Source organism: Mesitornis unicolor, unplaced genomic scaffold (genome assembly GCF_000695765.1).
Source record: "Mesitornis unicolor isolate BGI_N332 unplaced genomic scaffold, ASM69576v1 scaffold39509, whole genome shotgun sequence".
Taxonomy (NCBI): domain Eukaryota; kingdom Metazoa; phylum Chordata; class Aves; order Mesitornithiformes; family Mesitornithidae; genus Mesitornis; species Mesitornis unicolor.
This window is the reverse complement of record NW_010207272.1, coordinates 17,324-17,574: the sequence shown is the minus strand read 5'-3', so window position 1 is coordinate 17,574 and position 251 is coordinate 17,324. Positions and strand designations below refer to the sequence as shown.

Below are 251 nucleotides of genomic sequence, written 5' to 3'. Positions count from 1 at the left end.
CCGTCACGGTCGCGCCCGCCCCCACGGCTTTTTGGGGTCTCCGGTGCGGGCGGCTTTGCAGGAGGGAGCGCGGGCAGCTGCCAGGCAGGGTCTTCATGGGGTTGCAGGGAGCAGAGCACGAAGCTGGATCCTGGTGCAGCTGATTGGTGGGTCCAGGCAGCACGGGGGGCAGGCAGCAGCCAATCACAGCCCAGCTTTTGTGATCCCAACAGGATCTTTCAGATGATGGCCAATCCAGCGCCAGCTGGGGT

At 65.3% G+C, this 251-nt stretch overlaps 1 protein-coding gene across 1 annotated transcript in view; it reads right to left on the bottom strand.

Annotated features, from left to right (window-relative positions):
- USP19 (ubiquitin specific peptidase 19) overlaps positions 1 to 251 on the bottom strand; it is a 14,511-nt gene that overhangs the window by 377 nt on the left and 13,883 nt on the right. The window lies entirely within an intron of this gene.